The following is a 17,374-nucleotide window of genomic DNA, read 5'->3' as shown; positions in this document are numbered from 1 at the left end:
ATTCTCTTTCTCCCCTTTGATTGCCTGCTTTTCAGGACAACTTGTTGGAAAAAGTTTTAAGTCAACAAAAGATTCCTCGCTTACAAGGAATTATGTTTTCCTGTCCTAAATCATTGTCTCTATGTTTATTTGAACAGTCCTATATTCTGCAGAAATACACACGATTGGTACACCCTTTAGCAAACGTTCTAATCTGCTGCCATTTGGGGTCAGGTACACTTGTTATTAAGCATATTGGTAGGTTAAGGTAATTTGCAAGTCACTTGCAAAATGCAATAAGAATAGAGCACTTTGTGTTTATGTAAGCAAAAAAAAAAAAAAAAAAGCTGTGATTCTGACTCATGACAACCACAGGTGTGTCAGAGTAGAGCTGTGCTCTACAGAGTTTTCAATGGCTGATTCTTTTTTTTTTTTTTTTTTAAGGACTTTTTTTATTGCTCCTAGAAGCTTATATCATCACTACATGGTTCTGACTGTAATAGTTTCTCCAGACAGCAACTGAGTTTTTGGAAGTTGGTCACCAGGCCTTTCTTCTGAGGTACCTCTGGGTGGACACAAGCCTCCAAATCTTTCAGTTAGCAGCCGAGATTATGAACTGTTTGCACCACCCAGGGACTCCTTTATGTAAGCAGTCCTCTACAAATAGCCACCCTAAGATAATAAATATGGCTTTAATTTAAAAACGAAATTGAGATATAAGATAATATTGAACAGTGGATGAAGTAAGGACGCAAGTATTCAAGTTCTGACTCTGCTACCCTAACACTCTCAACAGGTTTTAGACTCAGTTTCCCCATCTCTGCAGTGGATATGACTTTCTTACCCAGTCTCTCAGAGGACTGATGTGAAAAATGCTCAACAAGGATTAGCTGTTATTGCTAGTTTTGTGTGGATCACTCTGAGTCTCACTTGCTGCTGTTCTCTTTGCAAACCAGAAAGAAAGACTTCCAGCTTTTTCCCCAAGAGCAGAGCCTCTTTAAGTGGCATAGCTCATCAAACCCAGCCTCTGTCGTTATATAGTTCACCCCAGCATATTTTCTAGCCTAGAAAACAGAACGTTCCATGTTCCCTAGTGCTGGCATTCAAATAACAGACCTGGATCTGCATGTAATCAGGGACTCCTTAAGCTGCCCAGAGATTTATTTTCAGTGATCCGTGATGCTTTTTGAAACCAAAGGGACCATCCAAAGCCACTGTCTCAGGCACTAAATCTTTCCAAACACAAGCTCCTTGCTGGCACCAGGCTGAATTGCTCTCTCACAATAATATTCCATCCACTAAAATGTCTCTGGAGGACGTTTAATTTAGTGTCATCTGTGGAAAAGAGGAAGCCTGCACGATGCTTTCTAAAATCTTAATGCATTTGGCAGCGTCTTGAAACAAGTCAGAGCTGGGGGCAGAAGGAGCGGAAAATGAAGCCCTGGCTGATTTATGAAATAAGTGAGCTTGAAGTCGCCTTGACATCAAACTTCTTTATGGTCTGTCTTTTTGATTCACCATTTTCTCCCCTTGAGCATTTCTGTATGATTTTGTGGCTGTTCACAATAAAAGGCAGGATTGGGAGCTATAACTTCCTTCCCTTCCGAATATAGTAACATACACCAATGTCCGTTGCAGTGTTATTCACAAAAACCAAAAGGTGGAAACAACCTAAATTTCTATCAACAGATGAATGGATAAACAAAACGTGGCATATACATCTGATGGAATATTACTCAGCTGTAAGGAGAAATGAAGTCCTGATGCTTGCCACATCATGGATGAACCCTGAAAACATGCTGAATGAAATAAGTTAGTCACAAAAGGACAACTACAGTATGATCCCACTTATTTGAAATAGGCAAATGTATGGAGACCAGAATGTTTGAATAGTTACCAGAAATGGTAGAGAGGGGGAAGGGGGAGCCATTGCTAGAGGGGCACAGAATTTTCGTTAATGATTGCAGAATAATTTGGAAAGAATAGTGGTCATTGTTGTATGACATGATGAATATAATCAATGTTATTGATTTATAAATGTAAAAATTATTGAATTGGTAAATGTTTTGTTATACAGATTTTTACCACAATTGGGAAAAAAAAAAAAAAAAGCTTATTGAACGTGCGACAGCTCTCTGGACTGCATTTCTTTTGTCAACTAGCTGGGACCTACTTTCAGCAATCATGCCTAAGGGATCTGCCGTTGGCACTGATCTTGGCACCACCTACTCTTATGTGAGTGTCTTCCAGCACGGAAAAGTGGAGATAATTGCAAATGATCAGGGCGGCAGAACCAAGCTATGTTGCTTTTACTGATACTGAACGATTGATTGGTGATGCCGCAAAGAATCAAGTTGCAATGAATCTCAGGAACACAGTTGATGCCAAACGTCTGATTAGATGAAGGATTGATGATGCTGTTTGTCCAGTCTGATATAAGGCATTGGCCCTTCATGGTGGTGAATGATGCGGGCAAGCCCAAAGTCCAAGTATAATATAAGAGAGAGACCAAAAGTTTGTATCCAGAGGATGTATCGTCTATGGTTCAGACAAAGATGAAGGAAATTGCAGAAGCCTACCTTGGAAAGACTGTTACCAATGCCGTTGTCATTGTACCAGCCTACTTTAACGACTCTCAGCATCAGGCTACCAAGGATGCTGGAACCATTTCTCGCCTCAGTGTACTGAGAATCATCAACAAGCCAACTGCTGCTGCCATTGTTTATGGCTTAGACAAAAAGTTGGTGCTGAAGGAAATGTGCTGATCTTTGACTTAGAAGGTGGCACTTTTAATGTGTCAATCCTTACTATTGAGGATGGAATCTTTGAGGTCAACTCTACAGCTGGAGACACCCACTTAGGTGGAGAAGACTTTGACAACAGGACGGTTACCATTTTGTTGCCAAATTCAAGTGCAAGCATAAGAAGGACATCAGCGAGAACAAGAGGGTTGTTTGTTGCCTCCACACTGCTTGTGAACATGCAAAGTGCACTCTATCTTTCAGCACCCAGGCCAGTATTGAGATTGATTCTCTCTATGAAGGAACCGACTTCTGTACCTCCATTACCTGTGCCCTATTTGAAGAACTGAATTCTTACCTATTCTGTGGGACTCTGGACCCTGTGGAGAAAACCTTGAGGGATGCAAACTAGAAAAGTCACATATCCATGATATTGCCCTGGTGGATGGTTCTACCCATATTCCCAAGATTCAGAAACTTCTTCAGGGTTTCCTCAATGGAAAAGAATTGAACAAGAGCATCAACCCTGATGAGGCTGTTGCTTATGGTGCAGCTGTCCAGGCAGGCATCTTATCTGGAGACAAATCTGAAAATGTTCAGGATTTGCTACTCTTGGATGTCACTCCTCTTTCCCTTGGTATTGAAACTGCTGGTGGAGTCATGACTGTCCTGATCAAGCGCAATACTACCATTCCTACCAAGCAGATGCAGACCTTCACAACCTACTCTGACAACCAACCTGGTGTGCCCATTCAGGTTTATGAAAGTGAGCATGCCATGACCAAGGATAACAACCTGCTTAGCAAGTCTGAACTCACTGGCATACCTCCTGTACCCCATGGTGTTCCTCAGATTGAGGTCATTTTTGTTATTGATGTCAATGGCATCCTTAGTGTCTCTGCTGTGGATAAGAGCACTGGAAAAGAAAACAAGATTACCAGCACTAATGACAAGGGATGCTTGAGTAAAGAAGACATTGAGCGTACGGTCCAGGAAGCTGAGAAGTACAAAGCTAAAGGTGAGAAACAGAGGGACAAGGTGTCTTCTAGGAATTCGCTTGAATCCTATGCATTCAACATGGAAGCAACAGTTGAAGATGAAAAATTTCAAGGCAAGATCAATGATGAGGACAAGCAGAATATTCTTGACAAGTGTAATGAAATTATCAACTGGCTTGATAAGAATCAGACGGCAGAGAAGGAAGAATTTGAACATCAGCAGAAAGAGCGGAGAAAGCCTGCAACCCCATCATTACCAAGCTGCTCCAGAGTACCGGAGGCATGCCTAGAGGAATGCCTGGGGGCTTCCCTGGTGGTGGAGCACCTCCATCTGGTGGTGGCTCTTCTGGATCCACCATTGAAGAAGTTGATTAAGCTAATCTCTGAGCAGAGGTGCCTTAGCATTGTTCCACAGTAAAAAATTGAAAGACCCAAATTTGTAGTACATTCAGTAGAAGTTTTAAAAGCTACACTGCTATACTAAATTTATGGATATTCTCAATACTTGAATATGAAATATGCATAGGGAAAGGAAGTCAACACTGTACTTTACTAGCACTGTATTGTAAGTGGAAAATGCAATGTCTTAAATAAAACTGTATTTAAAATTGGGAAAAAAAAGAATATAGCAATGGCAAAAAAAAAGAATATAGAGTTCTAGGTAAAGGAAAAGTTCTAATGATCTCTGAATACCAGGTGAGGAGCTGGGAGGCAGACATTTGGCTGTGGGAGGCCTGAGCACTGGAGGAGGAGAAGGAAGTGCAGTATAAAGGGGTCCACACAGGGTGGTCAAGGCATCTTCAGGAAAGGCTTCTAAATGGGAACCAGAGAAGAATGATTATGTTAAAGATGAAATGAAGCAATGAATGAAGATTTGGTCTAGAGCTGGGACTGAGTTTTCCTGAGCTTGGAGCAATATTAAATATTTGATGACCCACAGGGTTTGTTGGGTTAATGGGGGCTGATACTCCATATTTTCTCCATAAAAGTGGAAAAAGAATTAATTTTTCCCCACATAAGTATATGGGGAGAGACAGATATTTAGTAATCATATTAATCATAGGTTGATAAGAGTTACAAAATATGAGAAGTACCATGAATGAGAGAAACCACAGGAAGCTAAGAGAGAGTACAGAGTGGGTTTTGTTCTAGTGGTGACCGGAAAACAGATTTCCTCAAGATGGAGACCTTTGGTCCAAGGCCAGTAGGATCTCCTGAGATATGAGAAGTTGAGAAAACTTCTCAAGTGAGCTGTAGAGAAAATCTATGTCCTCAAGAGATGGTCTTACCAGTGCCTGATCTCTAAAATCTACATGATTCTGCTAAAACTCAACCACAAAAAGACAAAAAACCTAATTAAAAAATGGGCAAAGGATATGAACAGGCACGTCACTAAAGAAGACTAACAGATACATGAGGAAAAGCTCACGATCATTAGTCGTTACAAAAAGAAAAGTGCCATTGAGAGAAACGCAAATCAAAACTACGATGAGATTCCATCTCACTCCAACAAGGCTGGCATTAATCCAAAAAACACAAAATAATAAATGTTGGAGAGGCTGTGGAGAGATTGGGACACTTGTACACTGCTGGTGGGAATGTCAAATGGTACAACCACTTTGGAAATTGATTTGGCGCTTCCTTAAAAAGCTAGAAATAGAACTACCACACGATCCAGCAATCCCACTCCTCAGAATATATCCTAGAGAAACAAGAGCCTTTACATGAACAGATATATGCACACAGATGTTCATTGCAGCACTGTTTACGATAGTAAAAAGATGGAAGCAACCAATGTGCCCGTCAACAGATGAATGGATAAATAAATTATGGTGTATTCACACAATGGAATACTATGCATCGATAAAGAACAGTGATAAATCTGTGAAACATTTCATAACACGGAGGAACCTGGAAGGCATTATGCTGAGTGAAATGAGCCAGTTGCAAAAGGACAAATATTGTATAAGACCACTATTATAAGAGCTTGAGACATAGTTTAAACTGGGAAGAACACATTCTTTTGTGGTTATGAGAGGGGAGAGGGAGGGATGGTGGGAGAGGGGTACTTACTAATTAGATAGTAGATAAGAACTACTTTAGGTGAAGGGAAAGACAACACTCAATACAGGAGAGGTCAGCACAACTGGACTAAACCAAAAACAAGGAAGTTTCCTGAATAAACTGAATGCTTCAAAGACCAGCGTAGCAGGGGCAGGGGTTTGGGGACCATGGTTTCAGGGGACATCTAAGTCAACTGTCATAATAAAATCCATTAAGAAAACATTCTGCATCCCACTTTGAAGAGTGGTGTCTGGGGTTTTAAATGCTAGCAAGCAGCCATCTAAGATGCATCAATGAGTCTCAACCCACCTGGGTCAAAGGAGAATGAAGAACACCAAGGACACAGGGTAATTACAAGCCCAAGAGACAGAAAGGGCCACATGAATCAGAGACTACATCATCCTGAGACCAGAAGAACTAGATGGTGCTGGGCCACAACTGATGACTGCCCTGACAGGGAACACAACAGAGAACCCCTGAGGGAGCAGGAGAGCCGTGGGATGCAGACCCCAAATTCTCATAAAAAGATCAGACTTAATCGTCTGACTGAGATTAGAAGGACCCTGGTGGTCCTAGCCCCTAGACCTTCTGTTGGCCCAGGACAGGAACCATTCTCAAAGCCAACTCTTCAGACAGGGACTGGATTGGACAATGGAATGGAGAGGAATGCTGGTGAGGAGTGAGCTTCTTGGATCAGGTGAACACTTGAGACTATGTTGGCATCTCCTGCCTGGAGGGGAGATGAGAAGGTAGAGGGGGTTAGAAGCTGGCAAAATGGAAATGAAAAGAGATAGTGGAGGGAGGGATCAGCTGACTCATTAGCGGGGAGTAATTGGGAGCATGTGGCAAGGTGTACATGAGTTTTTGTGCGAGAGACTGACTTGATTTGTAACCTTTCACTTAAAGCACAATAAAAATTATATAAAGAAAGAGATGGTCTTAGAGGGACCATCTATACCTAGGCTATAGATTTTCTTTTGTTGTTGTTGTTAGTTGCCATCGAGTAAACTCTGATGCATGGTGACCTCATGTATAACAGAACGAAACGTTGCCCAGTCTTATGCCATCTTCATGATTACTGGTATGTTTGAGTGCATTGTTGTGGTCACTGCGTCAATCCATTTCATTAAGGGTTTCCTTTGTTTTCACTGACCCTCTACTTTACCAAACAATACATACTTTTCTAGCAAGCAGTCTTTCCTGATGATGTGTCCAAAGTAAACAAGCTGAAGTCTGCCATCCTTGCTTTTAAGGAGCACTCCAGTTGTGTTTCTTCTAAGACTATAGTCTTAGAGGGATTATTTAGACCTAAATAGTGACTATAAGGGACTATAGTGATGGAGCATTTATTTGTCATAGGCCGTAGATTCCTGGGGACTGGGTGGGAAGGCTTGGAAGAAGAGGAAACCATGAGAGGTTGGGTGAAGGCCTCATCCTTTCCTCTCACCCTAACCAGGGCTTGGTTAAGCAATGGAGTCTCTGTATTTGCCGCATTGTTGTCAGAGCTGATCTAATTTCTGGCTCTTGACACTTATCTAGCCTGACCTCTCTCAAAAAGAAACAAAACCTTTACAGGTAGCAGTGACTGCCCGGACAGAGAGAAGCCTTCACAACGAACTCTTCGGGGAAATCTGGGAATGAAAAGAAAACAACCAAACAGATAGTTCTTAGGTGTTGCTGAGAACAGAGGTTTGGGAGTAGAGGGGCCAGTAGCCACTAGCCACATATAATAGTCACATCAATAGACTCAATATACCAACATATGATGTTGGATTGGTGTGGACTCAAACATACCAACAATCATGAAGATGGCGCAGGACTGAGCAACGTTTTGCTCTCATACATAAGGTTGCCATGAGTCAGAGGCGACTCAATGGCAACCAACAACAGCCACGTATGGCTACTGAGCACTTGAAATGTGGCTCGTTCAGACTAAGACACGCTAGATGTGTAAAATACACACTGAATTTTAAAGACTTAGTGTGAAACAAAGAATGTAAAATAATCATAATTCTTTTAATTCATTATTTGGTGAAATGATAATATTTCGGATAAAAAAAAAAATCTGTTGCCATAGAGTTGACTTCGACTCATGGCAACCCCATGTGTTACAGAGTAGAACTGAGCTTCATGGGGTTTTTTTTGGCTATAATCTTTTCAGAAGCAGATTGCCAGGCCTTTCTTCCTTGGAGCCATCAGGTAGGTTTGAACAGTCAACTTTTCAGTTACTAGCTGAGAGCAAACCATTTGTGCCACATGGGGATTTAATATTCTGGATGTAATATTGGGTTAAATTAAATATTTTATTAAAGTTAATATCTCTTCTTTTTCCTTTTCTTAGCTGCGGTTACTAGAAAATTTACAACTACACATGCAGCTGGTATTTGTGTCTCATGTTCTATTTAACTGACCAGCACTGGTCTAGCCGGCAGAGCATTACCTTCCCCTTCTCATTTCTCCTCCTGCAGAAAGCGACTTTAACCACCCCAGCAGCACGGTTTAAAATATCAGGAACGGAAGAGAAGCAGCATCTGGTTTCCCTTTTCTATTTTCCTTTCATCATTGCCGCATTCTGCTCACCTCAACAACCTAAGACAGAGTGAAACAATATTTTGTGGCCTGTATAAACCTTAAGATTGGATAGCTGCTTCCTTGAAGTTCCTGTCAATAGTAGGGACGGATTTGCTGCTCTTCCCCTCGGCTCCCCTGAGCTCTTCATCTGCCTGGCTTCCCACACACTTGTGCATTGAGAATTGTTCCTGCCAGTTCTGCCGTTCACAGATGGAGCTTTGGGGAAGGACATGCAACTGTTCTCAGGGCACCAGGGGAAAAAGACGGCATTGGGCCAGGATTTTTTCCTTCCAAATGCAGTGTTTACGAATGCAGCTGCGATGCCCTAGCTTCCCTCCCAGTACAATGCCGTACACTTGCCACCTCTGTTCTTTAAACCGGAGGAGGCCTCTCCCAGGGATATCTGTGTTTTAAGATGGAGTCCTTCAAGCCCCCAAAGCCTGCAGTGTGCAAAGAAATGAACCACTAATGAGGTCATTTCCAACCTGATGGCAGAGAGAGAGGACAGTTTTGACCCTGGTTCCCTCTTCTTGTCAAGTCAGCCCCAAGAAATGTCTAGAATTAATCTCGAAAGATCTGATGGAGATGGATTTAGAGGAGAAGCCCCAGAACACAGATTTGGGTTGAGAGAGATGTGAAAGAGATCATTACAGTAATAGCTAGTATGTATTATTAAGCCCTTTTAGGCCTGGCCTTTTGTTATAAGCTATAATTCATTTAATCATAATAACACTTCTACGGAGTCAGTACAATTGTTACGTCCATTTTACAGATGTGTAAATTGAGGGGGAAAAAATCCTAAACTCATTCCCACCAAGCTGATTTCAACTCATGAAGACCCCGTGTGTTACAGAGTAGAACTGCCCCCCAGGGTTTTCTTGACTGCAATCTAAACAAAAGAAGCTCACGAGGCCTTTCTTCCCCAGTGCTGCTGGGTGGGTTGGTACTGCCAACCCTTAGCTTACTAGTTGAGAGCAAACTGCTTGTGCCAGCCAAGGACCTAAACTGAGGCAAAGAGTTGTTAGGTAAGTTGCTTAAAGCCATAGGCTGGCGAAACAGTGAAGATTGCCTGTAGCCTAACTCCAGGGGCAGCGCGTGGGCCCTGCATACTACACTGCCTCCCATGTGTGAAGGGGCTGCAGAAGAAGTGAGCAAGCTTGGCTTCCTTTTTCTGTTAACATCAGCAAATTTAATCGTCCTTCATATAAGTTCTAAAACTTTATGAGCCTGCAGACATTTTTGTAGTCTCTGAAATATTCATGATCCTTTCTGTACTTCACGCAAGGGCTTGGTGTGCCTTGGCTTCCCTCGGTGTTGCTGGAGAGCACACTGGGGAAGAGGCAATTTTCTATATGTGATATCCTAAATTTCCAGACACTGCAGCCCACCAAAATGTACATTTCTTGAGGGAGGGGCTATTTCTTATTTGTCTTTGTGTTCTAAGTTCCCAGGACAGTGTCTGACACGTACTACAACTAACCCTGCCCTCCAAGACACACTTGAGTAGAAATGAATTCAAATATAGACTCGAAGAGTTAAAATCATCCCTTTCCAAGGAACTAAGGGGATAGTTACTCACTAGAAGATAATATTACTTATTATCTCTTATATAATCTTATAAATCTTTTCACCCCAGAAACTTTAATTACCAATGGGCAAATGTTTCTCTAATTATTTGGACATAATTTCTATGTCACAGCCAAATAATTGGACTTGTAAATTTTAACAAGAATAACTACGAAGCAAGTAAACAAACTAAATAATGCAAACATTCCTATTTAACAGGGCTTCTTGGATTAAAAAGAAATATTTTTGGTAACTGATAATTTCAGAGAACCCATTATATTCTATTCATTGCGTTTATCCCTCCTCAAAAAGCATAAAACACATGTTCGTTTTTTATGAGTCAAAATTATAATGTGTATAAATAATTGGTTTGCAATGATGCATGCAAATAATATCAGGATTTGTTTTAAATGTGGAAGCAATTGTGAAATATAATTACAGAGTGTGCAGTTCAACACCCTGTTGCTCATTAATATATATGGAACCTCTAATGGATGTTCGTTGTTCCTTGGGAATCAAATCTGGCAGGTCAGATCCACAGAAGATCATTTTCCCTGGTTGTCAAATAGATATTAGTCTCAAAAGCAAATCAATAGCCATATCCAAACCAATTGCAACGTTTAGAACAGTAAAGCCCACTCAAAATCTAAAACCCAATTTGATTAGTACTCAGAAAGAAATGTTAATCATAGAGATAAAATATACTACATAAACCTCACCCCTTTTCATGTGACCCCCTCCTTCTATTTTAGAGGATAAAGTAGGCAGGTTGGCTTTGATTTTTGCGACTGGGGATGGGTGAGAAAGTGGCTCCCTGTATTTACATGACTTGTGAATACTTGTGTGGACCTACTTGTGGTGATTCCTGGCATCTTTGCAAAATTCATAGTGATTTCTCCTTTTTGCAAATTTTGTAAACTTTGGCTTACTCACATTTTAATTCTAAACTGCAATTAAAATTCTGTGGCCTTGTGCCATTTTCTCTAGAGCATTCCCTTTGGGGTAACCTGCAAAGACAAGGGAATGAGTGGATCCTTATAGACCCTATTAAGCTAGCCAGAATGACCTCAAGAAGACAGCTTTGAAAGCGAAGGTACACAGGCTCAAGAGCCCTTGGGTGCCCCCCGCCATCTTGGTTATGTCATCTACTGCTGTGACAATCCCTGACCCTATCCCTAAGCTAATGTGATACTTAAGCTGATCTTAAAGTCTGAAGAGGAGTTAGTTGGAGAAGAGCAGGGGTGAGGGAGGTGTTCTAGAGAGGGTGAACAGCCTGTGAAATGTTCAAAGGCCAAGGAGAGCTGCCACGTTGGAGGAGCTGACAGTAGGTTGTCAACAGTGGATCATCGTTCGCAAGTAGAGATGAGGCTGGATCAGCAGGCGAGGGTGAGACTAGGGAGAGCTGTGCAGGACATGCATTTGAGTTTGAATTTTATTGAAGACTAAGGCAATTTGTTGAAAAATTTAGAAGATAAGAATAACATAATTAGATTTCAATTTTAGAACCACAAAAATCCATCCTAAACATGCAGTTGTGGAGAGAGAAGGGGGGATGGAGGGATAGGTCTTTAAGTGGTAGAATTAATAGACTTTGATGACGGGAGGTAGGGAATGAGTTTAGGAGGACATATAAGTTTCCAGTTCGGGTAAATCTGAAGGATGATGATGCCATTGATCAAAATAAGCTTCATTAGGTATTATAGCTATTATTAAGGAGCCCTGGTGGCACAGTGGTTAAGTGCTTAGCTACTAACCAAGAGGTTGGCATTTTGAACCTACCAGCTGCTCCATGGGAGAAAGATGTGGCAGATTGCTTCTGTAAAGATTACAGCCTTGGAAACCCTATGGGCAATTCTACCCTATTCTATATGAGTTGGGATGAGCTATAGCTATTATTAGGGAGCAAATACCAGAGTGTGGGGAAATGCAGATTAAATAAGAGAAGATAATGGAGCTTTATAGAGATTTTCTGTAGCATGTAGCTCTCTAATGGGCACAGCTGAAAGAGAGGGAAAAATACATTCTGGAGAGATAAAACAGCAACATCATAAAAAAACAACCAAATGATGCCCAGTTCCCACCCTTCCTCTGATTTAACTGGTTAGGGCGGGGCAAGGAATTAGGTGTTTTAATAAAATTGGTCCAGATGATTGTAATGTACAGCCAGGACTAGGTCTAAATTATACCTTGCTAGGACATAAAGCAGGAGCCCTGGTGAAGCAGTGGTTACAGCTCTCAGTGACTAACTGAAAGGTCAGCAGTTTGAACACACCAACCACTCCGCAGGAGAAAAATGGGGCAGTCTGCTTCTGTAAAGATTCACAGCCTTAGAAATACTATGGGGCAGTTCTACTCTGTCCTATAGGGTCGCCATGAGTTGGAATCGACTCAGTGGCAGTGGGTTTTTTGGAAGTCATTAAGTCAGTGGTTCCATTTGGACACAAAATTCTTCTGGTCAAACAGACAAACCAGTTGCTGTCAAGTTGACTACAACTCATGGCGACCCCATATGTGTAGAACTTTGATCCATAGTGTTTTCAATGGCTGATTTTTCAGAAAGAGAGCGCCAGGCCTTTCTTTCAAGGTGTTTTGAGTAGATTGGAACCTTCAACATTTCAGTTAGCAGCTGAGAACTTCAACTGTTTGCACCCCTGGTGGCGCAGTGGTTAAGTGCTACAGCTGCTAACCAAAGGGTCAGCAGTTTGAATCCGCCAGTTTGAATCCGCCAGGTGCTCCTTAGTAACTCTATGGGGCGGTTCTACCCTGTCCTATGGGGTCGCTATGAGTCGGAATCGACTCGACAGCACTTGGTTTTGGTTTTTGGTTTACCACCCAAGGACTCCTCAAATAGGCAAGTGCTAACAAACACATCTATTGAGCGTCTGTTTGGCATGGTGCCCTCTAGAGGGAGAGTAAAAAAAAAACTCCATTTCCGTTGAGTCGATTCTGTCTCATAGCGGCCCTATAGGACAAAGCAGAACTGCCCCATAGAGCTTCCAAGTAGTGGCTGGTGGATTCAAACTGCCAACCTTTTGGTTAGCAGCTGAGCTCTTAACCACTGCACCACCAAGGCTCCTTCTAGAGGGAGAGGTGTGTCTACATTTTTGAATTGGATAGGGGTGAGAGAAAGAGATTAGTTTGAAAGAGCATATTCAATAATGTTATAGAATTTTATTTTTGAATAATGAAAAAACATTCATTTTCATAATTTAAACTAGAAAAACTAAAGCTCGACCAATCCTTCTGACTCCTGAGACACTCAGCAAATCTAAAGGGAGCAAGCCTGCCTGGTATATATGTGTGTGTGATACACGCCGTATTAAAATGTCCGGAGGTGGTGTATCCAATTTAATTTTCTAAAATGGGTTTAAAAGTTTAGGAAACTAGATATAGAGAGTTAGTCCTTAATTCAGTAGGTGTATTTATTCATTCATTTATGAAATATTTACTGAGTGCTTCCAAGTGCCAGTGCCTTTGCTGGGTCCCCTAGCTATATTGACACAGTGGTTAAGAATTCAGCTATTAACCAAAAGATCGGCAGTTTGAATCCACCAGCCGGTCCTTGGAAACCCTATGGGGGAGTTCTACTCTGTCCTATAGGGTCACTATGAGTTGGAATTGACTCGATGGCAATGGGTTTGATTTAGGCTTTTCTAGTGATATTGTTCCCAATCTACTAGCTCTGTGAGATAGGACTTATTATATCCATTTTACATATAAAAGTGAGGTTCAGAAAGGTACCATAGGGTCCCACAGTAAAGAGGTGGCTAGGACCTATACACTTTTCACAAAAGCCAAATGGTGGGACCAACTTAAATGACCATCAACAGATGAATGGATAAATAAAATGTTATATATGCATACAGGAAACCCTGGTGGCGTAGTGGCTAAGTGCTATGGCTGCTAACCAAAGGGTCGGCAGTTCGAATCCACCAGGTGTCCCTTGGAAACTCTGTGGGGCGGTTCTACTCCGTCCTGTAGGGTCGCTATGAGCAGGAATCAACTCGACGGCCCTGGGTTTGTTTTTTTTTTTTTTTTTTAATATATGCGTACAATGGAATGTTACTCAGCCATAAAGAGAAGTGAAGTCCTGACATATGCTACAACATGGATGAACCCTGAAAACAAGCTGAGAGAAATAACTCAATCACGAAACGACAAATGCTGTTCTGATCTCACATATATGAAGTAAGCAGATATACAGAAGCCAAAGATTATCAGTAGTTACCAGTGGGGAAGGAAGGGGCAGGGGATGTGTTTGATAGGGAGCATTCGATTTACATTAATGGTGGTGGAATAATTCGGAAAAGTCAGTGGTAATGGCTGCACAACATGAAGAACACAGTCAATGTCACTGAATTATACATGTGGAAATTGGGAAATTGTTGTGGTGTATATTTTTACCATAATAAAAATTAAACAATAAAAAAAAAAAAACATGATTAGAATGTCAGCTCCGGAGGGCAGAGATCTTTGTCCTGTCCTCTGATGGATCCCCAGGCCCAGACAGTGCCTGGAGCATCATTAAGGACCCAAAGTATATTTGTGGAAGTGGCTGAGGGGGAGTTTGGATGATGTTCTGTGAGCTGTATCTGGAACTGCTGTTTCTCCCTCATACCTAAACTAACCCAAAACCAAACCCACTGCCATCGAGTCGATTCTGACTCGTAACGACCCTATAGGACAGAGTAGAACTGCCCCATAGAGTTTCCAAGGAGCACCTGCTGGATTCAAACTGCTGACCTTTTGGTTAGCACCCGTAGCTCTTAACCACTATGCCACCAGGATTTCCCCTTGTACATAGAGACAGTGTTGGCCTGTCCTCTTCCTTGCCAGCCTTGTTCTCCCCTTAGTTCAGCTGACTGTGTGCCACGCCTAGGCAGCTTTGCTGGGCTGCGTCTTCATTTAGTGGGGCTGTGAGAAGCACATCTGACTGCATCCTAAGTACACTGTAGGGAGGACATTTATCACCCAGGAAATACAATTTGCATACTAAATCTGGTTGGTCTGGAAGGTTAGATGGATACAATTACTACTGTGTGTCCATATGCCTGAAGCTTAATACAAATTTAACTCCTCAGTATTTAACAAAATATTATGCCATGGTAGTGATAGAGTGGCCATCATAGAGGTGTCCAAGTGACAATATACAGTCGGCCCTATATTAAGAAGGCTATTTTAACTTCATCTCTTAATATAAATTAGTTTCGCGTGTATTTTAACAATCTTTTCACCATTAAATGATACTCTGTTTCAACATTATGCCTCATAAAATAAATAACACTGGCTGGTTTCTACAACTTAAATGCAGAGGCTTCCAGGAAAGAAAAAAAGAAGAAATGGAATACTCTCACTGTTTTCCATCATTTTTATCTTTTCATTTTAGAGCACTCAGATGAGGATTTGGGAAATCTTCGGGCCAGTCTTTCAATAAAGCGACAGTGAGCACTTAATGCTGCTTCCACTTCCCACACACAAACTTTCTAATTATAAAAGGACCTTTTCAGACTTATTCAGGGCATATAATCTTATTTGCAGCTCGTAATTGGAGGGCTGTGTTTGTTGAAAAGAACAGAAGTCTTCAGTCATTTAGAATAAAGCTGGCTCATCAACCCCTGTGGGAAGAAAAGAACTATTTATTTTATCCGTTAATCCCAAATACAAACACAAAAAAGCTGTCTTTTCTAATAGTGACCCATTTCATCTTAAATTGGGATAAAGCTAGCTGTGCTCAATAAGACTATTGTAGTCAACAAAAAAGTCAATCTTATTAGGATTCCCACTGAATACCTTCCAATAACTTATCTTTTAAATGCTAAATCCAAATCCCAGTTGAATCCTCTATGTTTGTTGTCTGACACAAAATGCAAATTCGGAAGGGAAATCACCTCAACTCATGAGCCCCATCTAGTGGCAGGGAAGTAAATTGCTGTTCAAAAATGTGGTCTGTAATTATCCTATATCTTTAAACTGACTTTTTTAATTCTTGTATTTCTGCTCAAACCCTTATGTTTTAGCATCTCTCCATTTTTTTTGCCTATATTTTTACTTCTAAAAATAGATAGCTTTTTATATCAAGCAAATTTTTTCTCCAGAACTTAATTTTTAGCCTGGCTTTAAATTATTCAGGCTTCTCCATTTATAGTTGAATTTAAAAATGTGGAAAGCTATATCTCTTGAATAGCATTACATAGCATTTGTAGATTAAACTGTGTTTGATGTAAATAATATTATTCCTTTATCAATTTTATTTTATCAGAAGACTCCAAACATTCTTTATTTTTAAGAACTTAACAGGAGCAAGCCTGAGCCACAGAAAACCCCAATGAGGAAGAGCGCTAAAGATTTCAAAGTCTGCTTTCTCGGACCATGTCTACATGTGACAGCTGTAATAGCTAGGAGTAAATTTCTTTTAGTTGATTACAGTAGAAGTCAGTTTTGGCATCCCTCCCTTTCCCACTTCTGCATTTCTTGACTTTTACTGTGGCAATTGTAAACATTGTAAAAACCGAGTAAGTCAACAACAGGGATCAATGCCGGCTCTACCTGGGAACTGCTTTTGCTAATGACTCTGCCTTATACATGCAAACCTCCTTTTTTACCCAACAAAATAAAGTTGATAATAACCATATGTCACTTTAAAATAAAACACACTCCTTGGTTTACCTATTCTTGAATTACTTTCGAAATAATAATCTTTCCACCAGCCTATGTGCCCAAATCCCAAAAGCAGACCTAGGTACCTAGAGGCTGCTGGGTTATTGAGGAAGGAACAGAGGTGTCAAGTTTAAGTCCTAATGCTGCTCTTACTGGCTGCATGTCTGTGGGAAAGTCCCACCTCCCAAAAAGATGGCCATGAACTCAGGTTATGGAGCAGACAATCCCTGCTCCTCCCCCTTCCAGCTGTGGGACTTTGGACAAATTACTTCTCTAACCCTTGACTTCCTCATCTATAAAATGTATATCGTGATAATATTTACCTCATGACTTGTTATGAGAATTCATTGAATAAAGTATGTAAAGTGCTTAGCTCAGGGTCTGGCACCTAACAGAGTGCTACATAAATGTTATTGTTATTGCTTACAAAATACAAGGACCAGCACACACCTCTCAAGATTGTTGGGAAGACTGAATAAGATGACATATGGGAAAATGCTTGGTCAAATCTAAAGCTACTCTATAAATATTATAAATTAGAGTAAACCCACTAGGACCCACGGAGTCCCTTGGTGCTGTAAACAGTTAACATGCTCAGCTGCTAACCAAAAGTTTGGAGGTTCAATTCCACCCAAATGGCACCTACTTCTGAAAAATTAGTTCATTAATCTTTGCAATATCTTATGCAATGGATTACGTTAGTAGTAGTCTGGAGTCCCCGGGTGGGGCAAACAGTTAATGTGCTCAGCTGCTAACTGAAAGACTTGAGATTCGAGTTCACCCAGAGGTGCCTCAGAA

The 17,374-nt window shown here is 41.1% G+C and overlaps 1 pseudogene; it reads left to right on the top strand.

Annotated features, from left to right (window-relative positions):
* The first annotated feature begins 2,157 nt into the window (after window positions 1-2,157).
* On the top strand, window positions 2,158-4,093 carry LOC100655665 (heat shock cognate 71 kDa protein-like; annotated as a pseudogene).
* The last annotated feature ends 13,281 nt before the right edge of the window (window positions 4,094-17,374 follow it).

Source organism: Loxodonta africana, chromosome 5 (assembly GCF_030014295.1).
Source record: "Loxodonta africana isolate mLoxAfr1 chromosome 5, mLoxAfr1.hap2, whole genome shotgun sequence".
Taxonomy (NCBI): Eukaryota; Metazoa; Chordata; class Mammalia; order Proboscidea; family Elephantidae; genus Loxodonta; species Loxodonta africana.
The sequence above is the reverse complement of the archived record's forward strand: the minus strand, read 5'-3'. Positions and strand labels throughout refer to the sequence as shown.